This window comes from Thalassophryne amazonica, chromosome 13, assembly GCF_902500255.1.
Source record: "Thalassophryne amazonica chromosome 13, fThaAma1.1, whole genome shotgun sequence".
NCBI classification, from domain to species: Eukaryota; Metazoa; Chordata; class Actinopteri; order Batrachoidiformes; family Batrachoididae; genus Thalassophryne; species Thalassophryne amazonica.
The window spans coordinates 58,154,537-58,168,022 of record NC_047115.1 but is presented as its reverse complement, the minus strand read 5'-3'; the positions used below and the strand labels follow the sequence as shown (position 1 = coordinate 58,168,022).

Sequence of the window (13,486 nt, the reverse complement as noted above, 5' to 3'; positions counted from 1 at the left end):
TAGAACATTCTTCATGATAATGGACTAGTTAGAATACTTTCACACAATTAAATTTGCAATGTGAATGTGCATTAAGTGCGTCTGTGTGTGTGTGTGGGGGGGGTCAATTTGTAGTCATAAATTGATGGGAGCCTCATTACGGACACAACATAACTTCACATCATTTCCACACAGGAACACATCTATAAATATTCCCCATACGTGTCTCGGACCAATGGGAGAGCCTCTACAGACTCGAGTTTGAAATAAAGTAGTTTTATTTATTTTTAGTAAAAAGACAATTTGCCATTAATCATACAATGAGTGATGACTGTTCTGCAAAAATCATTAGATCAGAAGTAGTGCTTGATGCCTTACACAGGAAGAATATGAGTCTCGACATGTTTGGCAACCTTTGGCAAGTCATGTGACATTCTGTGGAAAATATCACATTCTGGTGAGGTGTCCTTTCTTAGTCTGCCAGACTGCTGGAGGAAATCGCAATACTCACATAAACAAACTACACACAGAAACAGCCTTCGTGGGATTAAAGCCCTGATGCAACAGTGCTAATTATGGCAGGACTCCAACCTGATCAATTTTTTGTTATGTTATCTTGGTCCACTTTACTCCACTATGCTTTATGACATAGGTTTGGCAGTTTTTAAGTACTACAGACAAAAGGGGGAACACATGTCCATCACTGAGGTACAACAACCCAGCCCACCTCCCACTGCCAAAAATATGCCTACACCCCTGATATTTGAGCAATATTGGACATTTATTATCTGTTAGATGTTAAAGAACCCTGTAAAGCTTGCACTGGCTCTGAGTTTGCTACTGGTAAGATTAAAAGGATGTGTGAGTACTTAGTTCAATATTTTTAAGTCGGTACTTGGCACTGTACTATTAAACTCAATCACCCACACACCATTACATTATGTTACTTTGATGGACATTTTCGTTAAACTAACATGCCAAACTAATATCTTATTATATGTCTTATGATATATTATTATGATATGTCCATTTTCTTGAGCCGCTTGGGTGGGTAGGGACAGTTCCCATGGGATAAAAAAGCTTTTCAACCTACCATCCCTGGTTCTCAAGACCAGGCACCTAAGTGGCTCTACTTTACTCTATTCTACTCTTCCTTTATTAGATATTTAGATATACCTAAGTATGCACTAGTAGAGTTACCTTAGAAATGGAATTTATTCTAAAAGACATACCTTACTGAATTTTCATGCAGTTTGAAACAAACTGTGCAAAGTACAAATTACGTTTCTTTGTCTATACAGTGTTTGATGTCAATTTAACATCCCTTACATTGACACATTTATCAATGGAGATTCATGTAGCGCGTCTTTCTTTCCTAAATCAAGCAGAGTCGCTGTGATTAGAATCCACAGAGACAGAGATTTCAAATGATACAAATAGATATGTCTTTTATTTCCATGAATATAGCTGAACTGGTTTGTTATTTTTTTTTCTTTTCATTATGACCCCATAACCTACAGCAGGCCATGAGTAGACCTCGGGCTCTATTAATTGAGGAGAGCCTGGTGGTGAAACGCTGCTTCTCCGAGTCATCTACAGATTATTCTTTAGCAACGTAACTGGAACATAATTTAAAAGCTATTTACTGATGAAACAAAACCAATGAAGACATTCTATTGTTCCTGCAATGGTAAATGTCCACCAGGTGGACATATTGCTGTGTGGCACACAACAAAACAACACTGTTTCTGTGAAGGCTCTCAGCTGTCCAGGTGGTTTCCATAGTAGAGAAGCTTGAATCTTGACTGGACTGGGTTGCTTGACGGATTCATCATTCTTCTCTACAGGAGTCAAGACAGAAGCAACCCAGTCCAGTCGAAGATTCAAGCTTCTCTACTATGACAAAGCAACACCTCCAATTATCTCTCGTTGAAGACAATTATTTTCCTTCATGCACATCTTCATACTTTGTGCTTCCACTCTTAAGGCCCGCTGACACGTGCACAACTTTGATGCATGCACTTGCACACCCTGTGTCATGAAAGAGAGTAAACTCGTCTTTAATGTAGACTGAACGTGAGAGGGGTGCAAAGAAAATTTTGAAATGTTCAAAAAATCCTTCACGCATAAATGTCGTGCAACATGGCGTGATCTGCTCCAACCAACAACAACCCCTTTAGATCAGATCCCTCTGCCTGGCTATGAACCCTCTCCATAGCCTGACGTGCACCTGCTGTAACGATGGAGACCGCAAAGGCTGTGATTTGTCACTTTTGCATTTTAACTCCTTCCTGTCCCGTCATATTTTAATAGCTTTTGCAGTGTGCATGCCGATTACATTTCAATCATGGATCAAATACATTTGGCAGAAAAGTTCGCAAATATGACCAACTTTACAACAAGGAGTCAGAAAAAGATGCTCAAATGACTTGCAATTCATGGAGGGAAATTGCACGTACCGTACCGTTGGTTTGGAGGTCCATGATAGCATAAAGAGGTGGAACTCATTGAGGGACAAATTGGTCCAGAAAAAGCCACTGTTCCTGTGGCAAACTGCATACAGATGCACCAACGTGACAGAAAAGGGTCACGAGCAGGTCGACGTCATTGCATGGCCATGGAGTTGCATAAATCAGGCTTTCGGATTTTAAGGTGCCACTCCGCAGCGGACTTAGAAAAAAGAGTGGCTCGACCAATAGTAATCTTTTTAATGCACATAATGCCTGGTGTTTGTTTAAGGCAGGCACTTATTTTTTTTTTTCAGACAAAGTTTTGACCCAGTCATGAAATGAAGCAGGCTCCTATTGAAGGTCAGTCGTTTAATCAAGGAAATATGGTATCTGCCACCTCCAGGTGAAATGTAGGTGTCTCCATGACCTTCTCCAGCCACTAGGATCCTCAACACTAAGGGACCTACATGCTGGATCACACAGAGAAATGCCCCACATGGCCAAAATGTCACAGCTGAAGAATCCCTCATCATGCAGGCGATACACCATATTGGAGTCTCCCTATGTAATTGGTTCTTTGACACAAAGTCAGTTCAGTGGTACCTAGTTGTAGCAAAGAGAAATCCAGATTCAAGTATGCTACTATTAGCTTGACAAGTAGGGATTCCCCGTTGGCTGACCTGGCAGAGCACTGACCTCTTAAGCAAGGAGTCTGTTCTTTGATTCATATCTAGGCTCGGTTTCATAAAGTGGTCTAATCTTTTAGTCAATTACGGTTAGTCGCCCAACATTAGCCATCTAATCACCGTTTCACATTGATGGCTAAACTTGTAGATTAGCTGTCTTACATTCGTCAATGATTTTCACGGGTATAGCAGCCTCGTGAGTGCTGTGGCCAAGAAACACCTCAGCAAGAAATGCATCAGTTAATCAAAAAGTCTCATTTTCAGTAACCACTGTGTGAAGTTTCTTCTTTAGGAACAGATCCAATTTCTTCAAGACAAGACAATACTTGATATCAGCAACTTTTTTTTTTTTTTTTTTTTTACCTCTGCTGGATTATGTTGATTTGTTATTTTTGACTGCCCTGATCAGTATTTTTCAGGAATTACATGCTATGTACCACTGTGCTCTCTGTTTTATGACTAGTTGTGGATATTGCACACGTCATTATATTTTGTATGCTATTGCTAATTGGCTGTCCCTCTATGTATGCAGGTTCTCTCATTGGTTGCTCTTTATATATAAAACTGTTCTTGTCATAGTTCCTCCTTATCTATCTACATGCATGTGTCAAACCCAACATCAATATGGCCTTCGCTCTCGTTCTATTCTACAGATGATGGTCCTGAGTAACAACAGAACTTGGAAAAAAGCTATTCTGCTCCATCCACATGGAATAATTTACAGATTGAACTGAAATGGTCAGAACTGATGGAAGTTTAAGTTGATTATGAAGGATCGAGAGGAAAACTACCTTGGTCAATGTGACTGCGTTTAAATGTTTTTATGATGTCATCTTAGAAACTGTACCTGTATCCCGTGGTGACTGGATGTTGTGATTTTACTTATATATATATATATATATATATATATATTTGTTTCAGTGAAACCCATAAACCAGTTTAGGAAGAGTCTGACTTGCACCACCCGCAGATTGACTGACAGATGGATGGGCTGAGTGTTTCCTAAATATACACCCTATCAGGTTTGATCGGCAAAGCAGGCTGGACACAAATGCAGGACGCGGAAACACACCTCTGTAGTTTTAAGGTGTTTACTTCAGACGTAAGCAGAGGTCGGTACACAGGCAGGCAGTCAAAGATGAGCACAATGAAGAACACGATGAAGAAAGGTAGCAAAGTAAGAACATAAGAACAGAGCTGGAAGGAAGGCACAAGGCACATCGATCTGGCGAGGGACAAAGGCACACTGTGAGGCATATAAAGCACCCAGGTGATTAACTGCAAATCAAATACAGGTGTGGAGAAGCTCCCAGAACCAGGGTCTGGCCACACAGAAAGGAACGCCCACCACCAAGAGAGAGACAAGAAAGAGCAGGACAGAGAAAACCCAAGCAGAAGAATAAAACAAGCAAACAGATCACACAGCAAACAAAATAAAAATGCAGATTCTGACACACCCACCTCCACCAAAGTGTTTTTCTAAGAGATATAAAAATCATCTTTTCCTCCAGCTGAGAACACTCTCATGTGACAGACAATATTTATCATGCATGTGTACATGTGCAGTGATCAGGCTATCATCTTGTTACACAGCGATAGGTGCAGTTAAGATTCAGTTTGTTTAGCTGTGTCACCACATGTGCTCATAAAAATCCATGAAGTATGGGCTGGAATAACATCTGTGCATATTCAACAAGTGGCAGCATGCACAGATGCACAATCATGTTTGTGAACAGTACCACTTCAAATATAAAAGAAAAAAGAAGAGGTGATCTACATGTTAAAAGAGCAGCTTTATTAGCAGACAGGACAGTGTGTATGGGGAAGGTGAAAGAAGCACACGTCTCACGCTTGTTACCATCACAAAGGTGCCTTAATCCCCAAACTGCTCACCAAGAAATGCAACACAGAACCTTGTACGGGAGCTCCTGATGTCTGTCCATGTGCTGAGAAAGGGTTACATAAATTATATAAATGCAGTTCATTAACAGAAATCAGAGCATCTCTGTTTGCAGTTATCTTGGATCAAGACTAAGATCCTTCAATGACTTCTGGAATCGGCCACCAGAAGTTATAATGTGGTGAAAGTGTTGAACTTGTAGAGACATTCATATCTCTGGATCCTCGGCTTTTGAGACTGAGAGATGCCTGGGAAGAGCTTATGGTGTCATGAAGATAGTGGACAGTGGTGTTTGGCCACGCCAGTATCTTTGCCAGAAAACAAAGGTCTAAGTCTTTAGGGACCTGGTGCTTCCTGTCTTACTATATGGTTGTGAGACTTGGATGTTAACCACTGACCTAAGGTGATGACTAGATGTGTATAGTACCCAGTTTCTTCGGATCCTTTGATTCTATTGGAATGTCTTTATGTTTAATGAACAGTAAGTTAAGGAGATGACAAGTAGAACTTGGATAGAGAGTGGTGGCTATGACAATTTGGACAAGTGGCATATTTCTACATGTTACATCCAACATACAGGTGTCTCAGTGTTGAGGACCTCAGCTGCTGAAGAAGGTCAAGGAGATGCCCACATTAGACAGATGGATACTTTTGTGAGGCGGGGATGAACCGATTGTATTGCCTTGTTGGATCCAGGATGCACTCAGCTCCGTGGTGTTGTGGGAGCCGCAACACATGTTACCAGCGCATGCACCCAGACCTGACCAGCCAACTAGTCTGTCAACAAATGCTGTGTAAACTGCAGATGATAACTATTCTTCTGACACGTGAGCTATCTACATACTCCCATTCGCTATCTCCCTCCCCATCTTTAACACTGAACGAATTTTTAAAAATTTATAACTGTCAAAAAAGATCAAATTTCATTCATATTTGAGATTGTTATGTAGGATGGTACCAGATCCAGATTACAGATTTTGTGGCCATTTAAATTTAACATTGAAAACCCCATTTAATGTATATTTTCCACTATATCTTAAACATGCCTCAACCACACTCATATTTGAATGTGAGGTGCAGACTGGCACTCACTATCGCCTGACAAAGTTTGATCGGGATCTGATCCGGATTGTGAATTTTGTGGACATTTGAATTTAATATTGAAAAGCCCATTTGGTATCCATTTTGCATTATATCAGAAGTGCCTCAGTGGCTCTCATTTTTCTGTTATGGATTCACCTACACAACCAAAATAGAGTGTTGTGTGGGCTGCCAGAAGAGGATGTACTGCTGGCCCACCACCAAAGGGCGCCCTGCCTGAAGTGCGGGCTTCAGGCACGAGAGGGCGCTGCCGCCACGGACACAGCCGGGAGTGACAGCTGTCACTCATTAAGTCCTGACAGCTGTCACACATTCTTCATCATCGCACTCCATAAAGACCAGACGTCATCTCCACCTCGTTGCCGAGATATCGTACTTCCTTGGAGGTAATATCCTCAGCCGTTTCTTTTGCAATATATCTGTATATTGTGAGTGTTTGCAGGAGTACCGGTTCCTTTTTCTGTGGAAGCTGAGTGAGTGCAGGACGGCACTCTTTTCCTCTGAGGAATCACTGCGGTACTCTACTGAATATTGAGTGAGAGGTGGAGGTGGCATTCCCACCGTTGTTGTTACTGGGTGTACACACACCCACACTTGACTGTCTTTGTTCTCGCCAGCAGTACCAGATCCGGCAGTCGGGGACGGTGATCACCTGGGAATTCGGGACTTGGCGGCTCCAGTATTCACCAAGTTCTGTGGCAGCGGAAATCGTGTGGTTCCGGCTCTTCTCAGGACAGACGTCTTCTATCCTCGAGCCTGCCCACACGTCACCTTTGTGATTTGACTGTAATTATGTTCTGAGATTGTCTGCATTTCGTTGTGCACATTTCACAACATTAAATTGTTACTTTTTGGCTCATCTATTGGCCGTTCATTTGCGCCCCCTGTTGTGGGTCCGTGTCACTACACTTTCACAACAGGATATCTCGGCCAGCGTCATGGACTCCGAGGGGCGTCACCCGGCTGTTGAACGACCAATGGGAGAGCAGGGAGCGCAGGCGTCTGCAGGAGACGTGATTGGTGAGCTGCAGCACATTCTCACCGCCTTTACGGCTCGGTTGGATCAAATGACCGAGCAAAACATCCTCCTGAACCGCAGGGTGGAGGCTCTCTCCGCACAGATGGCGGCGAGCGCTCAGGGCGCTGCTGCAGCTCGTCCTCCTGCCGACCCTGTGCAGGATATAAACGTTCCAGTGGTGGTTCAACAACCCCTCCCACCATCCCCTGAAGCATACATAAGCCCTCCTGAGCCGTACGGAGGTTGTGTGGAGACGTGCGCGGACTTTCTTATGCAGTGTTCGCTCGTCTTTGCACAACGTCCCGTCATGTACGCGTCAGATGCTAGTAAAATAGCTTATGTGATTGCTCTGCTTTGGGGTAAAGCATGCGCCTGGGCTACGGCGCTCTGGGAACAGAACTCACGGTTGTTATCAGCATACACTGGGTTTGTGGGGGAGTTCAGAACAGTGTTTGATCACCCTAACAGAGGAGAGACCGCTTCAACCGTGCTGCTGTCAATGAGACAGGGACGCGAGAGCGCAGCCGCTTATGCAGTCAACTTCCGCATCGCGGCTGCGAGGTCCGGCTGGAATAACGTTGCGCTCCGCGCCGCCTTCATAAACGGACTGTCGTTGGTCCTGAAGGAGCAGCTGGTAGCTAAGGAGGAACCGCGGGATTTAGATGGGCTTATCGATCTCGTTATACGGTTAGACAATCGGTTGGAGGAGCGCCGTCGGGAGCGAGGCGAAGGACGTGACCGGATACGCGCCGCCTCTCTCCCTTCCGGGTTCGAAAAGGGGCCGCCCTCCCCACGCTCCACAGCCGCAGCGCTCTGTGGGGCAACAGCTCCCCCTGCTGACGTTGTTAGGGAAACGCACAGGGCCAAAATGAGGAGGCTGATCCGTGGAGAGTGTTTTCTCTGCAGCTCAACTGAGCACACACAGAGAAACTGCCCCAAACGGCCACAACAACAACCGCCCTCAGAGACTGGGCTAAGGGGGGGTCAAAACATTCACGTGAGACACACACAGATTGCCACACGACTCCCAGTTACAATCCTGAGCGGGGATTTAACCCTTCAAGCCCCAGCACTGGTGGACACGGGGTCAGAAGGGAATCTGCTAGACAGCAGATGGGCAAGGGAGGTAGGGCTCCCTCTGGTGGCACTTCCTTCGCCAGTACAGGTGCGGGCACTAGATGGCACTCTCCTCCCTTTAATCACACACAAGACACAGCCAGTAACTCTGGTGGTGTCTGGAAACCATCGGGAGGAGATTGAGTTTTTTGTAACTCCTTCTACCTCCCGCGTGATTTTGGGCTTCCCATGGATGTTGAAGCACAATCCCTGGATTGACTGGCCGTCTGGGGTGGTGGTTCAGTGGAGCGAAACCTGCCATCGGGTGTGTTTAGGATCCTCGGTTCCTCCCGGTTTACAGGCTAAGGAGGAGGTCAAAGTCCCTCCCAATCTGACGGCAGTGCCGGTTGAGTACCACGATCTTGCTGACGTCTTCACCAAGGATCTGGCACTCACCCTTCCCCCGCACCGTCCGTACGATTGTGCCATTGATTTGGTTCCAGGCGCTGAGTTTCCGTCCAGCAGGCTGTACAACCTCTCACGACCTGAGCGCGAATCAATGGAGACCTACATCCGGGACTCATTAGCTGCTGGGCTGATCCGGAACTCCACCTCCCCGATGGGGGCAGGTTTCTTTTTTGTGGGCAAGAAAGATGGCGGACTCCGTCCATGCATTGATTTCAGGGGGCTGAATGAGATTACGGTTCGCAACCGATACCCGTTGCCATTGTTGGATTCCGTGTTCACCCCCCTGCATGGAGCCAAAATCTTTACTAAGCTGGATCTTAGAAATGCGTATCACCTGGTTCGGATCCGGAAGGGAGACGAATGGAAGATGGCATTTAACACCCCGTTAGGTCACTTTGAGTACCTGGTCATGCCGTTCGGCCTCACCAACGCCCCCGCGACGTTCCAAGCCTTGGTTAACGACGTCTTGCGGGACTTCCTGCACCGATTCGTCTTCGTATATCTGGACGATATTCTCATCTTTTCTCCGGATCCTGAGACCCATGTCCAACATGTACATCAGGTCCTGCAGCGGTTATTAGAGAACCGACTGTTTGTGAAGGGCGAGAAGTGCGAGTTTCACCGCACGTCTTTGTCCTTCCTGGGGTTTATCATCTCCTCTAACTCCGTCGCCCCTGATCCGGCCAAGGTTGCGGCGGTGAGAGATTGGCCCCAACCAACAAGCCGTAGGAAGCTGCAACAGTTCCTCGGCTTCGCTAATTTCTATAGGAGGTTCATTAAGGGCTACAGTCAGGTAGTTAGCCCCCTGACAGCCCTGACCTCTCCAAAAGTCCCCTTCACCTGGTCGGATCGGTGCGAAGCCGCGTTCAAGGAGTTGAAACGATGGTTCTCTACTGTGCCAGTTTTGGTGCAGCCCGACCCTAGCCGCCAGTTCGTGGTTGAAGTGGACGCCTCTGACTCAGGGATAGGAGCCGTGCTATCCCAGAGCGGAGAGACCGATAAGGTTCTTCACCCGTGTGCCTACTTTTCTCGCAGGTTGACCCCAGCTGAACGGAACTATGACGTCGGCAATCGAGAACTCCTTGCAGTGAAAGAGGCTCTTGAGGAGTGGAGACACCTGTTGGAGGGAGCGTCTGTGCCATTCACGGTTTTCACTGACCATCGGAACCTGGAGTATATCAGGACCGCCAAGCGGCTGAACCCCAGGCAATTCCGCTGGTCACTGTTCTTCAGACGTTTTGACTTCCGGATCACCTATCGCCCCGGGACCAAGAACCAGAGATCGGATGCCTTGTCCCGGGTACACGAAGACGAAGTCAAAACGGTGCTGTCGGATCCACCGGTGCCCATCATCCCGGAGTCCACTACCGTGGCCACCCTCACCTGGGACGTGGAGAAGACCGTCCGGGAGGCCCTGGCACGGAGCCCGGACCCCGGAACCGGTCCGAAGAACCGTTTGTACGTCCCACCAGAGGCCAGAGCTGCAGTCTTGAACTTCTGTCATGGTTCCAAGCTCTCCTGTCATCCAGGGGTGCGAAGGACCGTGGCAGTTGTCCGGCAGCACTTCTGGTGGGCGTCTATGGAGGCCGACGTCCGGGAGTACATCCAGGCCTGCACCACCTGTGCCATGGGCAAGGCTGACCACAAGAGGTCCCAAGGGCTTCTCCAGCCACTTCCTGTGCCTCATCGCCCCTGGTCCCATATCGGCCTGGATTTCGTCACGGGCCTCCCGCCGTCCCAGGGCAACACCACCATCTTCACGATAGTGGACCGATTCTCCAAGGCGGCCCACTTCGTGGCCCTCCCGAAGCTCCCAACAGCCCAGGAGACAGCAGACCTCCTGGTCCACCACGTCGTCCGTCTGCATGGGATACCCACCAACATCGTCTCTGATCGTGGTCCCCAGTTCTCCTCACACGTCTGGAGGAGCTTCTGCCGGGAACTGGGGGCCACTGTGAGCCTCTCGTCCGGGTATCACTCTCAGACCAATGGACAGGCAGAATGGGCCAATCAGGAGTTGGAGCAAGCCCTGCGCCGACGGCCTGGAGTGAACATCTGGCCTGGATCGAGTATGCGCATAACAGCCAGGTGTCCTCTGCCACCGGCCTCTCCCCGTTTGAGGTGTGTTTGGGGTATCAGCCCCCATTGTTTCCCGTGGTGGAGGGAGAGGTCGGTGTGCCCTCGGTCCAGGCCCACCTGCGGAAGTGCCGTCGGGTGTGGCGCTCCGCCCGTTCTGCCTTGTTGAAGGCCCGGACGAGGGCGAAGACCCATGCGGACCGCCGGCGATCCCCGGCCCCTGCTTACCAGCCCGGGCAGGAGGTGTGGCTGTCCACGAAGGACATCCCCCTCCAAGTGGACTCCCCCAAGTTGATGGACCGTTACATTGGACCTTTCAAGATCCTCAAAATCCTCAGTCCTGCTGGGAGTCGGAGCTTCACTGCGGATCCACCCGGTTTTTCATGTGTCCAGGCTCAAGCCTCACCACACCTCACCCCTCTGTGCTCCCGGTCCGGCGCCGCCTCCTGCCCGGATCATTGACGGGGAGCCGGCTTGGATGGTGCGCCGGCTCCTGCACGTCCGTCGAATGGGCCGGGGGTTCCAGTATTTGGTGGACTGGGAAGGGTATGGACCCGAAGAATGCTCCTGGGTGAAGAGGAGCTTCATCCTGGACCCGGCCCTCCTGGCCGATTTCTACCGCAGGCACCCGGACAAGCCTGGTCGGGCGCCAGGAGGCGCCCATTGAGGGGGGGGTCCTGTTGTGTGGGCTGCCAGAAGAGGATGTACTGCTGGCCCACCACCAAAGGGCGCCCTGCCTGAAGTGCGGGCTTCAGGCACGAGAGGGCGCTGCCGCCACGGACACAGCCGGGAGTGACAGCTGTCACTCATTAAGTCCTGACAGCTGTCACACATTCTTCATCATCGCACTCCATAAAGACCAGACGTCATCTCCACCTCGTTGCCGAGATATCGTACTTCCTTGGAGGTAATATCCTCAGCCGTTTCTTTTGCAATATATCTGTATATTGTGAGTGTTTGCAGGAGTACCGGTTCCTTTTTCTGTGGAAGCTGAGTGAGTGCAGGACGGCACTCTTTTCCTCTGAGGAATCACTGCGGTACTCTACTGAATATTGAGTGAGAGGTGGAGGTGGCATTCCCACCGTTGTTGTTACTGGGTGTACACACACCCACACTTGACTGTCTTTGTTCTCGCTAGCAGTACCAGATCCGACAGTCGGAGACGGTGATCACCTGGGAATTTGGGACTTGGCGGCTCCAGTATTCACCAGGTTCTGTGGCAGTGGAAATCGTGTGGTTCCGGCTCTTCACAGGACAGACGTCTTCTATCCTCGAGCCTGCCCACACGTCACCTTTGTGATTTGACTGTAATTATATTCTGAGATTGTCTGCATTTCGTTGTGCACGTTTCGCAACATTAAATTGTTACTTTTTGGCTCATCTATTGGCCGTTCATTTGCGCCCCCTGTTGTGGATCCGTGTCACTACACTTTCACAACATAGACGTTCCAAATTTATGCCTGCTTGTCTATCTTCCAGCTATCAGTCGTAAACGCCGAATTGTGCATAGCAGAGATAACCAACGTCCAGTGAAAATTATGTGAAAAAGAATTCAGAAACTGAAAAAGTTGATAGGGGAAAACAATGTGACACCACAAAAAAAAAAAAAAACTTTGATTCAAATGCATGAACTACATACATGCTCCTGACATTTGATCACGTCTAATTTGGGTTATGAAAATGTCATGATTCGTGGCACAGAAGGTGGTTGGACACAAATGCTAACTCACAGACAGAACGTAGGGTTAGTAAAAAAGGCTTTATCAAATATACTAGCAAGGATTCGGTACACGGTGTATCAGTCAGTGAGACGGAGGTACAGACAGATGTAGTGCTAAGGTGTGGTCCAACAAAACAAGCAGGCTTCAGGTACACGGCATGGAGGAGTTCAAAGGCAAGACAGAGGCAAGGTCAAAAATGAGCAAGGTCAAAATACGGGCAGGCAATCAGACATGGTCAAAAACAAGGCTGTGAGAAGGGCTGGAATGATGACAAAAAGTGTAATGAACTGGCAAGGAAGTGGTGAACTGAAGCTGCTTAAATAAGGGTGGAGGTGATTAGAGGAACTAAACACAGGTGTGGGAAAACATTCTGGAAGGAGGTGTGGTTGGATGAAACAAAGATGAGGGAAGCAGGTGCAAGATAGTTCAGTGGAGACAACACAAAGTGGAGTTATATAAGATGCAAAGACGTGTGAGCCAGAGTAAACAGTGTGAGTGCATGAATACACTAAACAGACAGCATCAGAGTGAGAGACAAAGACACGAGGTAGGTGCAGTGGCATGGAGTTACAACACAAACAAATGGAAGTGAGAGCAAACAGAGAACAAAGGTCAAACAGAAGCCGAGGACTATGAACAGAACCAGAACACAGCATGAACATGATAAGATAAATAAAGAAGAAAAGCTACATGGGAACTGATCAGAGAATAACAAGAAAATAAATACTAAGACAAAACTAGACTGGAACTGGCTTATGACTGAAGTAAAGATAACCAGATGGCAAACCAAACAAATAAAGACAATACTACGGCATAACTGATAAAATCACAAATGAGATGAACAAAACAAACCAGTGATCAACTGATGATAAACAATGAAAACACAACCTGGCAGAACAAACGAGAATGGAACTGAACTACCGCAAGAGTATGAAAAGTAACAAAGAAACAAAGTGACAAAGCAAAACAGCACAAAAAATAAACAAGTGACCAAAAATAACTAATAAATCAAAGCTGGAGCAGACGATGAG

General features: G+C 47.5%; 1 protein-coding gene across 4 annotated transcripts in view; it reads right to left on the bottom strand.

Moving 5' to 3' along the window:
- The window catches only part of vit (vitrin), an 84,373-nt gene that overhangs the window by 3,825 nt on the left and 67,062 nt on the right, over nucleotides 1-13,486 (bottom strand). The window lies entirely within an intron of this gene.